Below are 21,493 nucleotides of genomic sequence, written 5' to 3'. Positions count from 1 at the left end.
AGGCTTATTCCTATTCTATAAATAATGACATTAGTTGTTATAACTAATAAATCATATTGTGTGACTTATGTTGAGAAATAATTCATGATGTTGAGTGTTTAAGTAAGGGTCTTGTAGCTTTTTCTTGGTGGCTAACAACAAAGCGGTCAGATAGTCAGTAGGGGAATATGTTTTCTACGCACCATGCCTTTTTGTTTGTGGCTTTTTTCTTTGAAGTTTTTTTTACGCTGGTGATATTTTTTCAGAATGTAGCATGTTCTAGATGTGGCGTTTTTTAAGGGGGTTTTCCACCCATAGACCTCAATTTAAAAAATAAATTAAAAAAAAAGCAAATATCTGTGTGACATGGGGAGCAGTTTTCATAGCATTATTTTGGTGTCTTCTTAAGCAGGTTTTGTTGTGCATTCCAGTGGATCCAGACAAAAATAATTTAGAACCAAATTGCAAATATACCTGTTTTTTAATAATGGAAATCTACCCAGCATGTCATTGGGACATTGTAGCAGATTGCCTTTCTGGAGTCCATGATTTCAGACCACCTAAATTATGGAGCAATGAAATTCATGAATCTTACTCTGACATTCTGTAACCAGAGGTCATACAATTCAGCGGTGCTTTGCTTAGAATGTTGCGTTAGATATTTCCAATTAATTAATTTATTGCTAGTGCAACTACCGACAGTCAGACTTTTAAATCTATGTCTTAATGAATCTCAGAACTAAAAAGTCATGGAGTTATGGTGTTAATAATTTTAGAGTCAAGATACTGTAATATGTATACCTGCTTTCTAATGTACTGTATTTATCAACAAGCCTCACCTAATATTTAGTCATTGTTTAATCGAATGCATTTGTTGAAAGTAAAGCTGGAGATAAATCCTGCCATACATTTATAGTGGAAAATAACCTTTAATCGTTTGCTTTCAGTGCGCCACGTTGACCTCTTTTTTTTTCCATGGTTCTTCTCTATATTGAGCTTCTATTTGTTTGCCAGAACTTAGAAGTTATTTGTCTTTCTGGCTGGAATTAGTGTGGAGAATGTTACCAATGACCGGCTTTCTACTTCAGTAATGTCTTTTTCACTTTTTTCCTTATGCCTTATGGGAAGCCACCTCTGTCTTTCTGCTCTTTCTTAGAGTTCGACATACTTTTCACTAATGAACAGATCTTTTAATAATGTTTTTTAAACTCTTGTAATATTTCGCAGATGCATCTCGGATGCTTTATATTTTCACACATGGGTCATATTCTGGAGTTCACTCACCCCCTAATAGCACATGGAATATATTCTGCTTTCTTTCTTGGCCAGCGATTTCTGAGATCTGTACACTACAGCCTTATCCATTCTGATGAACATAACATAGATAAAACATAAGTGTTTGATTACTAAGCTTGACATGAGACTTTTTAACAGAGCTTTACAAAGTCCTGACATTGGTGTAAACCTCTTATTCGGCTCCAGATGTATTAACTCCAAAATAGAGCTTTAATATTTTGTGTTCCAACATAAATAGGACATATTTACTTTTGTTTGTTCATAGACCAGTGATTCCCAAGTTCCCCCCACGTGGAACCCTACTACTACCTTATCCCTAATGTAAAAGTGTAAGAGTTCCTGCTCTTGATGTCTTCTGGGCAACCCCTAGCCAGGTCCCAAGAAGCCCCAGGATTCCATAGGGTAAGGCTATGCGCAAATCACATTTTGGCCCTACATTTAGCGTGTACGTCGGAAAATATCCTGATGTTCACACTAAATGTTTCCCTAGGGCTCCATTAGTCAAATGGAGCCCAAAAGAGTGTAATATTGTCCTCAGTCAGGCTAGTATACGTTGGTATACCTTTTTTTTTTGAGTAGCGGAGTAGACTACACTTTTATATCCCGAGTGATCTGGCAAAAAAAGTTACATATTTTTTTCGAACTTAGGAGCCTATGGGTGATGTATGTCACTCTATGACATACATCACAGTTATACGTTTAACATATACATGATGGGCTTTTCAACAGACTTTCATGACGTATATGTTAAACAGATACCATTACAGTCTTTAGGCAACATATGTGTTAAACAGACACGTACTAGTGGCATCCGTCGTCCACAGACTATAATGGTATACGTTTAATGTATACGTCATGAACAGGGTCATAAAAGTTCATGACATATACGTTTAAGGTATACCATTAAACTTTATGGTGAAGGACGCCACCTACATTTTACATATCACTCTTTTTCCTGACACAGGTGCAAGCATAGCTTGGACCGGAGTTTATAGTAAACCTAGATTATAGCAAGGAGTGTACCAAAGAGAAGTGTTTCGACAGTCCGACTTTTGACCACCAGTAGTGGTTTTAGGGAAGGAGTACAGCAGAAGACAGCAGCAGAACAAGTTTTGGAAGCTATTCGCCTCTGAATAGTGTCCTCAATGAACTTTGAGGAAGGGGCTGGTAGGACTAATGTGTGGAGAGACCTATCTGTTTATCTACACTGTTAATTATAAATTAGGAAGAGCTCTGGGACTAATTTATATTTTACTGACTTGTTATTTACTGGACTACAGTAGACCAGGTGTCCCGTTGCAGTGCTGCCTCCTCCAATTAAAATGTGTCTACATTTGCTATTTACCTAACACTGGCATAGACCTTCAGCCCATAGACAACCCAGTGTCTTGGCAGGGCAATAAAAATAATGGAGTGCTCGCCTTTTGATATGGCATCAACTTTTAGGTGGGTGCTATCCAAAAGAAAATGTAGAACCAGCTTCATCTCTAAAGGTGAATTCACATAAGGTCTGGAAATATCTCAGGAGCCAAGTAGCTAATGTGCCTAGCTTTTTGGGATATGTATAATGATGTATATAGAATTTCATATTGCCTGGCTGTGGCTGCTATAAAAATATCAAACTGGTTCCTGAACTTGAAGGGGTTATCCGGGATTTGAAGGCGCTGCAGCCTCTTCATTGTTTACATCTATTTAATTTCTGATCATACTTGCATGCGCCGTTACATTCGTGTCGGATGTGCAAGGTTTTGCAGCACTGTCTAATTCACTTTCCTGAAATGTAGTGTTACATTGCAGCCACTCAGATGAATGGCATCGACGCCTTGTGTCCCTGAAAGTGGGACCGACTCTTACGGAGTCATAGAATAGGGTCCCAAGTGGAGGACCTCCCTCTATGTCATCCATATGCTCAAATAGGCATGTCTTTATGACACAAGGGCCATTTTAAAGATACTTCTTGCAGAAATCTTTAATACGACACCTAGAAAAATCTATGGGACCATACTGTGCCTCCGTGTGCCTTCGATTTCATACGCATACAAAGGTTTATTTTTATTCATGGATTCATACGCAATCTGTGAGAATTTTTTTTTGCCATATTCCATTGGATATTGTATTACAGGGGTATTATGTAGCGTCCATGGCCACGGGCCGTCGGGTTTACTCACCACCCGACGCCCGCAGCCATGGATCCGTGAGGAGTGCTGGTCCCCATCTCCTTCCTAGAAGACGACGCTCACTTCCGCTCCATTCTGCTGTGTCCCGTAGGGTGCGCGCGCACGCTCGTGCCCGGCCTTAAAGGGCAAGCACATCAGGAAATCATCATCATCAACGGCCCATGATTTCCTGGTCTGTAAGAAGGCCCCAGCCCTTCTGATCCTTGCCTGAGCATTGTTAGTTATCCCAAGTCTGTCTTGCAAATTGTCCCTTAGTGTTTCCCGTTCCAGTTGTTACCCGTGCCTTGTTACCTGTTCCTGTATCCCGTGCTGTTCTTGCTCCTGTGCCTATTAGAGACTAAACCAAGAAAATATGATCGACTACGGCACACAATGATGAAAAAAATATACAAATTTTATTAAATTACAAACATAAGACAATTTAAAAGATGGAATAGGGAATAAGTCACACAATAAAAAGACGTTGCATCAATCAAAAGGTCGGATATGAGTATTGTGTCAACATGTAAGCAGTTTACATTATAACAGCAAGAGGGAATGCATATGATCACAGAGGAAACTGTGTCCAGTTGAGATCACAGTAAATAAGAGCCAGACATGTCCAAGAACAGCGATATGGTCAGTACAAAAATGAGGTACTAGTGATTGTAGCGATATCTGAATAGGTGTGAGAGGTAAGTATAAATCGCAGGAAGTTTAGATAAACGATGTTATAGGACAGTGTAACATATCAAATATATTTGGAATCAAAGGGAGGTAACCAAAGATGATGGACAAAACAAGGCAATGGCTGCTAGACAGAACAAAAGTTATGAAACATACCGGTGGACATGATGGAAGTGTGAGATGAGACGCCTGTGCCTATTAGTGTCGTAGTCGTGTCATGTCCTGTGTCATCTGCCACGTCCGGAGGAATTCGCCACGTCTCGCGCAACCTGCGGCCTCTGTGCCATCCGCCACGTCCTGTGTCATCTGCCACATCCGGAGGAATTTGCCACGTCTGGCGCAACCTGCGGCCTCTGTGCCATCCGCCACGTCCTGTGTCATCTGCCACATCCGGAGGAATTCGCCACGTCTAGCGCAACCTGCGGCACCTGTGTCATCCGCCACGTTTGGCGTTTCCTGCTGCACCAATCTCCATCTGTACCAGAGCTGCAGCCACTGTCTGGACTATCCAGGTACCCTTGTGCCGGGACATTGTATTCTGGGGTTCCTGTTGTTTGGCCAGCTGCCTCCCTGCTACAGCGGTACGGCCTAGTGGGTCCACAAACCCGCTACGTGACATATTATACCCCTTCCCCCAGGTGCATGTACATGATGTTGCGGAGAGGGGTTAAATTGCATCTCTAATCCGTACACCACCTTAGTACGGTTATACTTAGTTAAATAACTGACCAGAATGGAATTTTAGCGCAAGATTCCCCCCTCTTTAGTGATGTAATGTCATTAATAAATCTGCTACAATATTTTTTATTTACAATCATCGGTAAAATATTAAATATAATAAAACATCTCTTTGCTTAGTGTCACTTAGTGCTTTTATAGACTGTACTAGAAGTGGTAATTTTTTTCAGAACCAAACAAGCATGTCATATAACAGCACAATCTTACTTTTAATGGCCACACTAAATCTCCACACAGATGTACTTGTACTGCCAGGCATTTGGGCATTTCAAGAGTGTGCACACGCCAGTACAAATATTTCAAACTCCGCTGAAAAGGTTTCCTTTGAAGAGCAGTATTCCAAAAAACCATAATTCTCATTCAAGATATTTGGCCATTTGTTCTCAGATGGAAAATCTATATTTCTGTAGCAATTAATTCACTGATTACCGGCCATTAAATGTCATTATTTCTGGAGTTCATGTTTGTTATGATATTGTGACAGAAATTTATGTCCATGGGTGTGCCTTCCATTTTATACTGCCAAATGTTTGTACTTTGTGCTAAAATAAAACTATTAGCACTGACCTAAAACTGGTACCTCAGAGTCAGTGGCGTACATAGAAGAGAGAGGGCCCTATAGCAAAGATAAAAATGGATCTTCCATTATGGAGTTGGGATTCGCCACCCAGGATAGAAGGGCTTGGTTTTGTTTCCCCTCCAAACCCTTTTTTTTGACCCTTGGGACAATTCCCCACACTCTTGTCTGCTAACATTGCACTTCTCTTTCTAGGGGACTCCTGCAGAGGTTCTCGCCAAAGGGACAATAGCAAAGGCTATGGGACTGACCAAGGCTGGACCCCCTCACCTAGGTTACCACCTCCAATGGCCCCCAGAGTCCTCACATTATTTAGCAATGCCTTCAGAGAAATTAATCAATATCTCTACTTTTCCAAACATTTTTATATTGGTCAAATGTATCTTACATAAAAATTTAAGCATCTTTGCAAATAGTCCTGATGATCAAATATCCTACACTTTTGTGTATAAAGTTCCTATGCAGAGCTATGTGTCTCCACGGTTACAGACTACAATGAAACCTGTGTGTAGTCTGATCCGGCAATCCTGTGTTACCCCATTCCCTCTGCCCCCTCTTTTTGTTAACCTACAGAAAGTAGAAGACAGGGCAGATGGATGGGATCCTTGAGAAAACTAAAACGTCCATTGCTGCTGGGGCCTTGCTCACGCACCTACATACTTACACAAGTCCTACAACAAGCTGGTATTCAAATGAAGAAACGAAAAAGATGAATTAAGTTGTGAGTACCAAGGGATCTATTCTCTTTATGGGCATTCTAAAGATATGGTTTTCAGATTTTGTTTTGTATCATGCCTGACGCACGAAAGGTACTGATTCTCCTTGCAGGTAGTCTGTATGGTAATGCCCCCAGGAAAAAATCGTGCAAAATAACTCTCCTCTAGAAGGAAGAAAACTGTCTAGTTCCGGCAATATTTGGCTACCCTATAAGTTAATGTCTGACCCGTTAAAGGGCTCGTCTGTAAGAGCTGTGGCACTGTGGTGGACCCGGCCCGTCGATGCATTAAATGGATGGCTACTCATATAATTGGCCACCATGCGGAGTTCAGACGTGGCGGAATTGCTGTGGCGTTCCGCTGTGGACTGTCCGCAGTGGAATTCTCCAGCGGCCGTTTTTTACATTTGTTTCAATAAATTTTTAGGAAAGTTAGTTCAGACATTGCGGGAAAACTCCGCTGCGGACCATAGGCTGCGGTGCAGAATTTTCCCTCCGCAGCATGCTCTGTCTGTGGTGGAGAAGAAGCGGAATTTCACTGCGGATTTCAGCCTTTGCAATGCAAAAACTGAAATCTGTGGCAAGTCCGCTGTGATATCTGCAACGTCTGAATTACCTGTCAAATATGCAAATGTTGGTGCAGATTCGTTGCGTAATTGCCCCAAATCTACACCAACACTTGCAGCGGAAAAATTATGCCACGTCTGAACATGCCCTAATGCTACATATCTGTTTAGAAGTGGCTTCCTTCAGTGATAATTGCAAAATGAAAAAAGTTCTGGACAATACTCACGCACAGCCAACATACATGTGAACAAGGTATATATAGAAACAGTATACAGCATAGTGGGGGGAGCATCCAATAAAACAGTGCACTTAGTGCAATCAATATAATAATCATTTTCAACATTTTGTACAGACATCAATGACACACAGCATAATCTTATAATGAAACGATATGTGTGTGTAAAATATTAGTGTAATAATTGTGAAATACAAGGTGTTTTTTTTGGATAGTAACTGAAAACTATGGACTGAAACTGAAAACCCCGGCATTCTTCCACCGTGCCCAGAAGTGAATTACTGCGCATGTCAAGTAACACATAATCCAATAGCATGCAGGTCAATCTGACGTACAGCCACTAGGGGCAACCTATCGCACATGCCCAGATGCGCAGCAAGCACCAAACTAAAGTTACTATTATATTTCAGGCATATATAGTATTAGTGTAATAATTGTAAGATACCAAGAGATTGGCGGGGATTAGAGAAGCTGGATCCATGTCTTCATGAGACAACCCCTCAAGTTACCGTAACTGTGATTCCACAGTCGCAAGCAGTCCAGCAGGTTTGCGTGTCACAAAGCTAACACATTGACTTTCCTGCGATGCAAACAGGGCGAAAGCGATCTTTAACCACGCAACACATGGCATATCACACAGCCAATTAGAACCCTACTCTGTACTGACGAGGAGCAAAAACTCCAAAACAGTGCTGTCTATAGATGAGTGTCTCTGGTTTTGCTGAGTCATATTTGAAGGTTCTTTAAAGGGTCAGACATTGACTTAGATGGTAGACACCTATAGATGGTACTAGAGAGACAGTTTTCTTCATCCTGGAGGAGAGCTGTTGTAATGGCCGCCGCTGCCTCTTGCTCCCGCCACCACCATATACTTATTGGTTTCCGGTGCTGGCTCCTGGCTAGCACCGCTCCTCTCCTCCACTCAACTGCCGCTTCTCCTACCACTGCTCCTAGTGGGCGTGCAGGCTGACTCTTCTCCTCTTAAAAGGCCAGAGCGCTCCAAAATTCTACCCAGATTTCCTTGGATTAAAAAGGTCCCTCCTACATTGCTCCATGCCTAGGCAATGAAGGTTCCATACTCTAGCTGTTGTATTTTCCTAAGACTTGTATTTTGATTATCTTTTACCCTACCTGAACCTGACCTCGCCTGCTTGCCGCCTGCCCTGACCTCGCCTGCTTGCCGCCTGCCCTGACCTCGCCTGCTTGCCGCCTCGCCCTGACCTCCGACTTTGCTAAATGTGAGTGAATCTCTGCCGACTGCCGTGATCTATGCTATACCAGACCCTGCTCCCTAGTTTAGCCCCATGACAAATCCATTGGCAACACACCATCCTCAGTTGGCCCTGTGACAGTCAGTACTTCTACGGGCCCAGTGACAGCTGTTTCGAATGTCATGCCTGACAAACGAATCAAATGTGTTTTGGAACATTACATTATCAAAAAAATTACCTATGAACTTTATACTAGCTAAATGAAAAGCAATAAACACTCTTTGTTAAAAAAAATTTACCTTTTACTTTTCAAGTCAGGAATAGAAAAAATATTTCATGGGATAGCTTCCATGTTTACTATCTTTATCAGCTGAAGTCCATATCAGTTTTAAAATAAATCTGGCAGATCTTGAATACAGCACCTACTAAATTATGCTATTTACTGCCAAAAGAAAATGCTGTTTTTGAGAGTAGAAATGTATGGTATGATAGGGTGCGAGATACAGTCCTTATCCGCTATCGTGTTCACAGAAAGATCATGCACAATTTTAGTAGTCAAGCTGAGCCCTGTGTGTGTGACTTTTAGTTTTCTTACATACAAAACAGACTATTTTGTATAATAAAAAAAAATAAAAAATAAAAAAATATATATATAATTTATTTATTTTTGGGGGTGTCAGAAGATTATTATTTTAATTATTATTAATAATGACAAACTCATGTCCCCTGCCTAAAAGACTGAGAAACCCTTGTTCCAGCCCTGGGGAGTGGTCTGCTGGACTATAACATTTTGGGGCTGTGTCTATAGGCATACACAAGCAGGGGGAAGTTATGAGGTGGGTAAAATATGGCACTATGTGTGGGCACTCTGACTTTATTTGGACACTATATCTGCGAAGTGTGGCACACGTGCCAATGTGTACGCACATTATATTTTGGAAATGCCTATACTGGATACAGTTGCAGCAAACCCTTGATAAATATTATGTCTGTACATGTTTTCAGTCTCTGCATAAAGACCTGTTCCATCCACTGACAACAAGCACATACGTGGAAAAGGGTAAGAAAATGGTGATATAGATGACAGATTTGTATCAGATTTGTATCAGCATTATATCTATTGTTATAATTTGTTTTGCATAAATCACTAGTACATATGAAACGTTGTAATCTGTCTTATTAGGTGAACGCGGCATCTTCCTCACCTTCCAGCAGACTGTAGTTGACCTTTTCCTGCCTATAGACTCTCTGTTAGGCCTTATTCACACGAACGTGTTTAACGTGTGTGAAAATCACGCGCGTCGCACGGACCTATGTTAGTGAATGGGGCCGTTCAGACATTCCGTGATTTTAACGCAGCGTGCGTCCGCTGCGTAAAACTCACGACATGTCCTATACTTGGGCGTTTTTCGCGGATCACGCACCCATTGAAGTCAATGGGTGCGCGAAAATCACACGCAGTACACGGAAGCACTTCCGTGGGTCACGCGTGATTCGCGCAACAGTAGATAAAGAAATGAAGGAAAAAATAAAAGCACTTGCTACATTTCTTTTCTAAACAGCAAAACGCGTGTCATAAGGATGGCATATGCGTGAAAATCACACAGCCACGCACAATTCACTAATCACACACGGAACTGCAATGCGCGCAAAATGCTGCGTTTTTTGCGTGCGCAAAATGCACACGTTCGTGTGAATAAGGCCTTAATCTTGAGATAGTACAGTAAATAGGACAAGGAAAAAGGGTGAGAGACTGCAAGGTGTGAGGGGGGTAGAAGTCAAGAGTATTGTGCCACTGGCGTAGCTATAGGGGTCGTAACTGCGACCGGGACCCTAAGCCTATACTGTTTGGCGAGCTGCACATTCTTTTTATCGTATCTTACTGATGTTTATGTGAGCTTGAAATTTGTCCTTTTTGTGAGTATGAAATAAAATTTGCGTGACGAATACAGTGTTGAAGGGTATTGCACTATTATTATTCTTTTTCCATACTGGAGACACGGCTTCTTTCTTGGTAAGGAAGACGTCGATGAATTGGCTGCATACACGTGGAACTACAAGTACCAGTGATACCATCTATACCCGCACGGATTATCTATCACTACTGGAATAATTTGTCCATAGGAATGACATGTTGGACTGCTTTTACGGTGCCGTGTGAGCCGTAATAACTTTCCTTTTTTCTATTCACTACCGTGGTGTTTTGGATTTCACCTGATTTTTACCTGCTCCGACCTGAGGAAGATTTATTTATATCTGTTGTTAGTTACAGAGCCAGGTTTTTTTTTGTGTATTTGTGTATATCTGCCTATAGTTTATTTTTAAGGTATTCTTCCAATGCCTGGCAGGCTTAGGCTCTGTTCACACTGTGACTGTGTTCTGTTTTGTCAGAGTTTTCTATAGCAAGAATATGGTGGCCTGCAGTGCTATTCTTGCAGCTAAAAATGCCAGAACCCCCAAAGCAAACCTGGAGTACCTTATCATAAGTCAATGGGATCCATCAGGATTTATAATACTGGTCATGGCCCCATTAAGATTGAAGGCCATGACGGTAGTGTGAACAGAGTCATACAGCACATAAGCCAAACTTCTTTGTATATATAACAGGAACTGAAGAATAATACAATTGTTAGACTCGTTTTTTTTTCATCAAATTTAGCATATGCGCCATCAAAAATCCCAACGCATGCGCTCACCCTATGCATAGGGCCCCATGCACCCAGTATATGACAAAAGAGCCAACATACATCGCAGCCTTTCATTGGCGGTATACGTCGGTAATACTCCTGATGTATACCTAAGACTGAAGAAAAAATGGGTCTGAATAGAGCCTTACTGTCTTACTCATTTCGATAATTTTTCTGTCTCATTTTCATTTTAAATATAAGATTCCCATTAACACAGTGGCTAACAATTCTTGATTTAATCATAGTAAACCATACAAACAGTGGCAGACGGCTGATACAGCCTAATGTATGCGTGAAGAAGCTGTGCCAATTGAAAGCAAATTTTACTAAAACCTTATTGTGGTCTCCTTGTTATGTCTTTTGAAAAGCTTCTGAAGGAGAAACTGGTTACACACTTATTTTCTTTTTGTTATTTTCTTCCAACTGTGTTGAAATTTATTGGACCGCAAAAAAAAAGAAAAAATTATTTTGGATGAGAGTTGAGTCACATTTTTCTGTTATAGCTCTCCCCTGCTTTTAGCTGGAGCTCCTTATAAGAAACTATGTCAGACCCGTGGCCTCTTTAATTAAATCATTTTGTTTGTCTCTGTGTTGGTTACTTTACATCACGCAATATTTATTTACATCATCTGCTTTTTGTATTTGTCCAAAATCCTTGAGATTAGAGAAAGAAAGTGCATAACGTACAACCCCTTTTCATTTAAAAAGTACAAAAAAAAAGAAAAACTTGCTAAAATCGGTGGTGTGTAATTATGACTAGACATTGAGCTATGCAGAACATTCAACTTTGTCAATCACATAATGGCCCACGTTTACGAAGATAGGCGTATCTTACATCAGTCTAAGTAAAGGAAATGGTTGGCCCGATTTAGCCGGTAAAACAGTGATATGCGTGGGGTCCTTGCATAGGTGTAATGTCTGCGGTCACAGACCGCAGACTCCTATAATTTCTCCCCAGAGATGCCAGCAGATGCAGCCGTCCTGTCCTGCAGTGACCACTAGGGTGCGTGCTCGATCTCATTCCCGACCTTAATGGGCCAGAGCACACACATGTTTTGGATTGACTGATTGCTCCCAGATCACCCTGGACTATAAGAAGGGCCCTGCCCCTTCCTTCATTGCCTGAGCGTTGTTTGTTTTACCCTTGTTAGTCTTTGCAAATGGTCCCTTAGTGTCTTCCAGTTCCCAGTGTTCCTGTACCTGCTACCTGTATCCTGTATCCCGTGCTAACTGGTTCCTGTGCCGTAAAGAGTTGGAGTCGTGTTGTACCACCGATCTGTCTGCTGTGTTACACCACGCCTGGTGTCTGCTGCCAAGGTCCCATCTGAGCCTAGTCATCGCTACTGTCTGAACCACCACAAGTACCCTTGTTTGAACTATAGACTTTACTTGGTACTCTGTATTGGCCAGCTGCTATACCGGTACGGCCCAGTGGGTCCACATACCCACAGATCGTGACATTAGGCAAAGAAACTGTTTTTGATTGTTTTTGTAAGCCCTTGTATTTTTTTATTTTATTAACATGCTTTTCTGATATTGTATTGTTACTTATACTTGTTGATACATATATGCAATGTGGATATTTTGAGACATTTTAGATTTCTTGTGACCTATGGTTTGCTACTTATGTTTTACATGAGTGATTTGTCCTTTATCCTAACCAGTGGTTAGAACTTGGGTTTGGCACGTTTGTGCTTTTTTTATGTTTTTAATTGTTGTCTATTTTTCTTGTATTTTTTTTTGATACTGTAGTATGAGAGGTGCAGTCAAATATATGTGTTCTTCTCCGTTAGCTTCTTGTTGCTTTCCATATACTTGTTGACTGGCACTCTTTTCTACATTGCATATCTTTTTTGCGCTGCCCACTGTTTCTCTTATGCAACAAATGTATTAAAAGGGGCATGCCTCTTAATAAATCTGCCACATTTTGCACTGTTTGAGAGGCAGAAAAATAATTCTATACTTGCTATGAGAAGGTGTAGATTTGCACCAAAATTAGCGCCATTTTACGGCTTTCTATCTATTAAGTTCAATTAAACTATGTCTTCTTAGAGACCACGTCTACTTTCATCGTCAATATTATATATGTGGCTTGGATCTATGCCGGCTAGTATTTAGGAGCAGGAGTAACATTATCAATTTTATCCAATTCACTAATTATCTTAAAACTTTGAGTTGGGGAGCCCTCCATGACTCACAGCATGACCCGTGACAAAACACTTAGGGCTAATGTAGGGATGGTAGAAGGCAGCCTATAACACAAGCTATGAAGTTACCTTCTCCTACTATTGTTAGACTTTGCTCTATCAGCAATTTCTCTCTGTTCTGTCTAGCGAATGGGGAGATAAAATTTATTGTCAGAAAAAAATACATGCCGATTATATGTGCAAGAGTCACTGTGACTGCGATCTACAGAGTCTGATCGATCATTTTTAATATATCTCTGAGGAAGTTTACTTTGAAGCTCGTTTATACTTAATATTATGAATAAAAGTTATGTTGTAATGTAATCCCCATTGGACACATTGTCAGTGGAAATGTTTCTAACAAACATCGTTTCCAAATTCTGCCTCTGCTAAAAGCTTTTGTCATACAATGAATTTAAAGCTATAAGAGCAGGTATAAGTATTTAAGCGAAGGCTAAATTCACACTTCGTGCAGACGTCTGTAATTGTACACCTTTACATGTTGGTTTCCATATGTTTCTGTTTCGTAAATGTTCAGTTTATTTAGCGGAAACAATAGCACAGTCGACTACGCTATTGTTTCTGATAAAAAAAATCGGAAACCATACGGAATGAAGACAAACGGAAACCATTTGAAATGGTTTCCGTTTGGCTTTCCGTTCATGGGTTCCCCTTGACGGAAAGGTCTAATGGAACTCATGAACGGAAGCCCGACGATGATGTGAACGAGGGCTTAAAGGGGTTATCTGAGCACGGACAATTGATGACCTATCCATGGGATAGGTCATCAGTATATGATCAGTGGGGGTCTGACACCCGGACACTGCACCGATCAGCTGCTCTGACTCCCTCCGGGCACAGCGGATGGCTCCAGACACAGAATAGCGGCCGAGCTGCAGTACTGCAGCTCTGCTCCTATTTAGGTGAATAGTAGATTTGCAGTTCTGCATCAAGGCCGCTATGCAGTGTACTGAGCCATCTGCTTCCGGCTCCGTACACTGCATAACATCCGGTGCCCGGAGGCAGCCGGAACAGTTGATCGGTGAAGGGTCTGGGTGTCGGACCCCAACGATCATCTACTGATGAACTATCCTGTGGATAGGTCATTAGTTGCCCATGCCAGAACATCCTCTTTAAGTACTATATGGCCTGGCTGCAGCAGTTGTCTGGTCTTGGGTCTGATTTATTTATTTTTAATTCTCTGTTATTGTGACATATATTATCTGTGGTCTGAATATATATTGCTGCAATAATACTATACAGCCAGAGTAAAGTAATGGAAGAGAAGAGGTTGTTGTTCCGTAGACCATTGAGTGTGAATAGAGGGCCTGATTAATCCCTTCCCTCCACAGTCATTTTTCGGATTTTCACTTTTGTTTTTTAATCCCCACCTTTCAAAATCTATAACTTTTTTTTTATTTTTCCATCGATATAGCCGTATGGGGACTTGTTTTTTTGCAGGACAAGTTGTAGATTTTCATGGTACCATTTATTATACCATATAATATACTGAGAAACTGGGGAAAAAAATCTTTATAGGGTGGAATGTGCAAAAAAATAGCGATTCCTAAATTTTTTCTGGGGATTTGTTTTTATGGCGTTCACCGTGCTGTAAAAATGACATGTTAACTTTATTCTGTAGGTCAATACGGTTACAGTGATACCAAATTGATATTTGTTTTTATTTATCAAATTGACTGTATGTAACTATGTTGCTGGTACATTATTTTCAACTTTTAGGCCCCTCTTGTAATTTTGCCCAGGTCCACACTTTGCCTAAAACCGGCCCTGTAAAGTGAACATGTAATATTCAATGGCATCTAATGTGCAGATGGGAAATGATAAAATCCTAAAAATGGTATAGATATCCGGCATATCACAATAGACTTTACCCATAGATATCATATTATTCCTGGACACTTTTTTCTTTTTTCTTTTCTTTCTTCTGTTCTTCTATTTATTTTCTTTTACTTCCTTTCTGCTCTTTCATTCTCTTATTATGCCAGTATGAGTTTGTACCTTTTAACCAGAACTCCCCCTTTAAGTCACTTTAAACAGTCATTACTTATGATTCCTCAGTCTACACATCTGTGTTTCACTTTCTAGAATAATGTGCCTACCTTTACATATGTTATATGACAGGGAAATGGTTGAAAATAGGAGGAAACTGCACTCTGACAGACTGTTATTTTTACGCAGTTAATGTAACCCTGTAAATAGGTTGTTACATTTATTGTAGAGGCTCTAACGGTTACAAGGATACCGGATATGTGGGCTTTAATAGTCCGGATGATGATGTTCACATAATAAACATTGTAGTATGAAACGTTTGTATTGTTGTTATGTGTTTTCTTCTTTTTTTTATTGCACTTTTAATGCTTTCATATATGAAACATGCAGTTATTTAGGCTATGTTCACACGCACTGTTTTCAGGCGTAATTCGGGCGTTTTACACCTCGAATTACGCCTGAAAAAATGGCTCCATTACACCTACAAACATCTGGCCATTGCTTTAAATGGGTTTTACGATGTTCTGTTCAGACGAGGTATAATTTTATGCGTCGCTGTCAAAAGACGGCGCGTAAAAAGATGCCCGCGTCAAAGAAGTGCATGTCACTTCTTGGGACGTTTTCGGAGCCGTTGTTTATTGACTCCATTAAAAAACAGCTCCAATAACGTCCGTAAAAGACGACGCGAAAAACGCGAGTACTTGCAAAAACGTCTGAAATTCAGGAGCTGTTTTCGCCTGAAAATAGCTCTGTAATTTCAGACGTATTTTGCTACTGTGTGTGAACATACCCGAATACCTTAGCTAAATTTAGGGGACAATTAAACCATGAGACCCCCTTTTTTACCCTGGTAATGATGTTACCCATTTTGGAAATAAATAAATACATTTTGTTAACAAGTCACAAATGTATTAGTAGAAAATGTCACCTGTAGAAACGACAGGTATTTTCATATCACATTACAGTTGCTGCACATATCTTGATATATATGTTAAACACTATATTATTATATAGCCTTTGAACCTTTTTAAATGTTTTTAAAAAAAATATACCTTTTATCACTTTTTAGGTCCAACATTCTGTGCTGAACAATTTCTTAAAATATTTTTATAATGGTAAGAGCTAAGTATTATTTGCTTCTCTCTCTCTCGTGCTGAATGGAGCTCTTTACATCGTGTTTTATTATTAAAGGGAAAGTGTCGCTAGAAAAAAATGTATTTTTTTTTTTAGTTAAACAATTAGTGTGTAGGTGATTAAACATTGTTCTAATTTTTTTTATTTTTTTCACTAGTCAGGAAATATTATAAATTAGATTCTAATTTATAATATTTCCCAGCACTGGTCACTAGATGGAGCAATTCCCAAAATTGCAGCATTGCATGTGGTAAAACAACCACATTGCTTTATGCTGCAAAATTTGAGAAAACTCACTCGCTCTAGTGAGCTCTCAGAATCCCCCCCTCCTTTATCCTGGCTAGTGCCGGGAGAAACGAGGGGATTGAACGGTCAAACCTCCTACTGTGTGTCGCCATTTTTTGAGCTAACACACAGTGTAGTAGGTTAACATACAGTAGTAAACACACACTAAAACACGTACATACACAGAAATAACTTACATGCTCCTGCCGCCGCCGCTCCCTCCGGTCCGTCCGCTCCGTCTGCTACCGCCGCTCCAAGTGCACAGGTCCGGAAGCCGCGACCGGAAGTAGTAATCTTACTGTCCGGCTGCGACTTCCGGTCCACAGGAAAATGGTGCCGGACGTCGCACAGTTCAACTTGGACTGTGTGGGAGCGGCGCATGCGCCGTTCCCACACAGACGGCGTACACCATAGTGGATGGAACGGGCCCCGTTCGCATTCACTATGGGACTGGGGCTGCCGTACTCCATGTCTGTATGTGTCGTTAATCGACACATACGGAAATGGAGTAAAAAATGGCAGCCCCCATAGGGAAGAAAAAGTGAAAAAATAAAAAAAAGTAAAACACAAACACACAAATAAATAAGAAAATGTTTAATAAAACACTAAAATCAAATTGATCTAAAAAAATGTTTTTTCGTGACACTGGTCCTTTAAGTTTAAACAGTATGCAGTAAGCTCCTAAGCTCCCACTAGTGGTGGGTGCAGGTAGCCAGAAATGTATCATTTTAAGTGAAGTTCTAGGCCAGTTTCCATAATTTGTAAAATGGACCTCATATAACATACCAGGGCCAATAATTATTTTGTTCTGGTACTTCAAATGCAAGGTGCTCTATATACTATTGGTCCTTAACACCAGGGACAAAAATAAAATGGTTACTGAGTTGTACAGGAGAATTTGCCAAAACAATGCCCCCTTTTCTTAAATCACTTCCTCCTCTGCAGCTATTGGCTGAAGTTGCATCCCACAGACTTCCTGTCCTGCCCGCCCCCTGCCTACATTCTACACATAATACTGAGAGCTTTCTGATCCATTTTTGTGGCTATATATTTTACTAGTTTTATTGTTATTTATTGTAACTTTTTGTTATATTACTCTGGCATTATGTGTAGATACAGTACAACATATATATTATTTTATACTTTTGCATTTATGCTTTCCTTTTTATATATTTGGTTTATTCATTCAATGTTTTTTTTCTACAGATCTGAACTGCATGTTTTATATTTATTTGCCAGCATCTCTGTACATTTATGTTTGTATACCTTTTTAGAGATGCCCACACATGAGCTGCTTGCACTGGGTGACAGGATAATTCTTTTATTAGGCCACCTACGTTGGTGGCCAAGTTGGACTGGTCTGGATGTTCCAACCCTTGAGCCCACCAGCTGAATCAGTACTGGCTTCATTGCCGCATATTTGTGCAGACGGATGAAAACCACAATTACAACCCATTAAGCAATGTTAGCAGTTGATTTTAACATTTCAGTTTTAACCTATTCATAATCAGACAAGTAAATCTCCTTCTATAATACATAGTGTGAGTCTCAAACTTAATTCCAAGGCAACAGTGCTAACCACTGAGCCACAGTGCTGCCTATGAGATGGGACAACCCAACAGATGCCTGGAATAAGTGTGATAGTTGGTTTAATTGGCACCAACATAGAATTTCAGACGCAAAGCTCGATCAGAAAAGCCATAATATAGGAACATTGAAATCAATAGCTTTTTCTATCTAGCTGTTTTGTGGAATTAGGTTGGTATCAGGCAGCCATAACATGGGCGTATTTTAACATTCTCACAAAATTACCATTTATTGCAGCCCCTTCTTATCAGCTCACAGCTTATTATGGATCCCTCCTATTAGGCTTCATTGGTACAGAATCACACATACAGTTTTGATGCAGTTTTTGGCACAGGTTTTTGAGCCAAAAACAAAAGTGAACATAAAGAAAGGAGATGCATCAGTCTTTTCTGTATACGTTCCCTTCTTCTGGATCCACTTCTGGCTTTGGCTACAAAAATTGAGCCAAAAACTGCATCAAAACTGTGTGTGTGTTATCCTGGCCTAAAGAACTCTGGCTCTGCATCCTCATAAATAGGCTGAAATAAGGTGAAAGTACAGTGGTAACATAGACACAATATCACAATGATTTTGTCTGCATTTTGTTCAGTATTGTGTTCGTTTTCGGTTTCCTTTAAAGGGGTTTTCCACTTTCTGACAACTGATGACCTATCCACTGGATAGGTTATCAGTATATGATCGGTGAGTGTCCGACACCCGGACCCTGAATCGATCCGCCACACCCGCTGCCTCCAGGCACCGGACGATGTTGCTGGAAGCAGATGGCTCCCGTCAAAGAATAGCGGCCGAGCTGCTGTATTGCAGCTCTGCACCTATTCAAGTGAATAGGAGCAGAGCTGCAGTTCTGCCTAACGGCCACTATGCAGTGGTCAAGGCCATCTGCTTCCGGCTCCAACTACTGCATCCCGTTCCAAATATCCGGTGCACGGAGGCAGCCAGAGTTGCTGATCGGTGCAGGGTCCGGATGTCAGGCACGCACCGATCATATACTGATGACCTATCCGGTGGATAGGTCATCAGTTTTCAGAAAGTGGACAACCCCTTTAATGTTTTAGCGTTTTCCTCCAGTATTTTCATGTGTATTTGCTCCGATATTTCAGGTGAAAATAATAATCTGTTATATTAATGTCTTATAAATCTAAAATATGGATCCCTATTACAGATAAAAAAAAATTCTCTCTCCATTAACTTCTATTAAGCAAAATATAGCATAGCCATACAGCACTCTGAGTAATGAACAATAAAAATACATGTACAAATATGGCCCTAAGGAAATGGATGTATGAATAGCTCAACAGAATAAATCTTCGGGGCCCCCAAAAGAATAAATCTGTACAAGGGCCCCCAACTACCATGTACCATTTATAGTACTACTGTTGTTTTACATGGCAGAGGAGCCGTTGGGTCCCCTTTAGGCACCATAACTCAAGTGCAACTTCAACCTCTGCACCTCCTATTATTACCATCCTTTTAGACACAGACAAATGATACAATTTAGAGGCCCTTAACCTGATACCGTGCCGCAGAGAAGTGATATGAAGGAATAATAGAGCCGCCGACTATAAACACTACAGTTATTAAATGCATAATAATTAGCTCAGAGATACTAATGCTTTAAATTATTATCAAATTCTGTCTTTGCTCATTTTTTTCCTAAAATAACTGCATTCCCCGGTGACCCTAAATAAAGCACAATTTATGCGGTCAGCATATACAATATACTTACCCCAGACATAATGGTGTCAAATTATGATCTATCTGATATTATAGATGACTCTTTCTGTTGCTTTCAATTTTCTCGAATAGAAAAAAAATACAAATTGCCACACGTTTTCAAAGAATATCATTCAACCGATGCAGCATAGAAAAGTCGAAAATTGACAAGGAATTTTATCATATATCTCGTCACTCGCTCATTTGTGGTGTATACACAATGTGGCTCTTTATTTTACATTTATAACCCATTGATTCCGCTGTTGTGACTATTATGTGAGCAGTTATTGATGTTTAGTACATTGCAACATTAATTGGCGCCACTTCTACTTTCATCAATGTGCCAAATTGAGACCTTCACCTTGTAAAATTTTTGACTACACCTTTTAACTTCTAGGGTAACTTAATAGCAGGAGAGTATCCCTATTGTTGGAAGTGGTGAGTTGTGAGTATGATAACATTATAACTTATTATTTACTGGGCCAGTTTTAAAGCTCGACATATGAAACACTTCCATACCTATAGAGATCTTTTTTGCTTAAGAGGAGGAAATTGGTATTTTGCGATTTTACTAGGATTTTTTATTTCCAGCCTTTCGCTTCCCATTTCCTGCCAATAATATTCCTTCATGCAGCAAGCGAGAAAATCCTTTGACTGACATTACTGATTGCAAGAAGGAATATGCCAGAGCAGGGGTCTCAGAACAAAGATCCATGCTTGTTTATTAACTGCTAAAACTTCCCGAGAGCAGCAGTGTACCTTTATATCTAAAGGGGCCATGGGCAGATTTTTTCAACATGAGATAAGTCGTGATCAATCCATGCTGAGGCGGGGAGCAAAAACAGAACCAGTCCGGAGGAAAAAGGTAAATACGGATATTTTACTACTTATATATCTGCAGGTCTAACATATATAGAGGGAGAAAGAAAGAAAGAAAGAGAAAGAAAGAAAGAAAGAAAGAAAGAAAGAAAGAAAGAAAGAAAGAAAGAAAGAAAGAAAGAAAGAGAGAAAAGAAAGAAAGAAAGAGAGAAAAGAAAGAAAGAAAGAAAGAAAGAGAGAAAAGAAAGAAAGAAAGAAAAGAAAGAAAGAAAATGAAAGAGAAAGAAAGAAAGAAAGAAAGAAAGAAAGAAAAAGGAAAGAAAGAAAGAGGGAAAAGAAAGAAAGAAAGAAAGAAAGGTAATGAGAAAGAAAAATAGAGGGAGATAGGGATATGAGAGAGGGAGTGGATGAGATATATATACATACATAAGAATATATATGAATTTTACAGCGTTGCAATTACAACTAACGACCGTTAACTTTGATTGTTGTATTTGTTACTTGAACAATATTCAGTTCATCAATTGTAGCAGAGAATTTTTTTACAGTGATTTTTGTCATTCCTGATTTAATGCTACGACGGAGCCGTTCAGCTATTGTAGCAGCTCATGATATCTGCAGTGGTGATGATGATACAAATTCCCATCATTGCATATATATTGCAGTGTATGGCCCTTTAACTACCAGTGTCCCTAGTGAATAATATCGGTCAGATCGGGGGCAGATAGTCCTGTTTATCGGAAGGGCATCAGACTGGAGTCATTTCAGACTATATTTAGCTGTAGAATGCAGATTTGCAGCAGGTTCAGATGTTGCAAAATTTTAGTGCAAAGCTGGATTTTGCCCTGGATTTGCTGCAAATTTCACCCTTTGCATTGCAAAACACTAAATGAAATCCATGACATACAGGG

At 40.1% G+C, this 21,493-nt stretch overlaps 1 long non-coding RNA gene across 1 annotated transcript in view; it reads left to right on the top strand.

Moving 5' to 3' along the window:
* Nucleotides 1-20,206, top strand: part of LOC142664118 (uncharacterized) — a 73,534-nt gene extending 53,328 nt beyond the window's left edge. The window contains exons 4-5 of the long non-coding RNA XR_012851203.1: nt 16,114-16,159; nt 20,161-20,206. This is a non-coding gene — a long non-coding RNA (uncharacterized LOC142664118). The remainder of the gene's footprint in view (nt 1-16,113; nt 16,160-20,160) is intronic.
* Nucleotides 20,207-21,493: the final 1,287 nt, after the last annotated feature.

Source organism: Rhinoderma darwinii, chromosome 11 (assembly GCF_050947455.1).
Source record: "Rhinoderma darwinii isolate aRhiDar2 chromosome 11, aRhiDar2.hap1, whole genome shotgun sequence".
NCBI classification, from domain to species: domain Eukaryota; kingdom Metazoa; phylum Chordata; class Amphibia; order Anura; family Rhinodermatidae; genus Rhinoderma; species Rhinoderma darwinii.
The sequence above is the reverse complement of the archived record's forward strand: the minus strand, read 5'-3'. Positions and strand labels throughout refer to the sequence as shown.